General features: G+C 38.0%; 1 long non-coding RNA gene across 1 annotated transcript; it reads left to right on the forward strand.

Moving 5' to 3' along the window:
* LOC104775536 lies at nt 1–247 on the forward strand. Its single transcript, XR_765979.2, has 2 exons — nt 1–58; nt 145–247. It is a non-coding gene; the product is annotated as an uncharacterized LOC104775536 (long non-coding RNA).
* Nucleotides 248–295: the final 48 nt, after the last annotated feature.

The following is a 295-nucleotide window of genomic DNA, read 5'->3' on the forward strand; positions in this document are numbered from 1 at the left end:
AGGGCAAAATTCATGGACTATACAACTGACAACATGTCTATCTATCCATCTCCAACAGGTATGTATTACTTTTCGATTTTGCTTTGTTTTGTTAGCCTTCGCTTTTCTACAGTATGTATCATTTTTTTTACAAAATCCGTGCAGGTGTAATGATTGGGCTTGATCTGGCATACAACTTGCATTCTGCCTTTGGTAATTGGTTCCCTGGTTCAAAACCTCTTCTTGCTCAAGCAATGAACAAGATCATGAAGGTACTAGAACTTTTTCTTGGGGTGTATTTTGCAGGACCCATTTT

Source organism: Camelina sativa, unplaced genomic scaffold (assembly GCF_000633955.1).
Source record: "Camelina sativa cultivar DH55 unplaced genomic scaffold, Cs unpScaffold18036, whole genome shotgun sequence".
Lineage (NCBI taxonomy): Eukaryota > Viridiplantae > Streptophyta > Magnoliopsida > Brassicales > Brassicaceae > Camelina > Camelina sativa.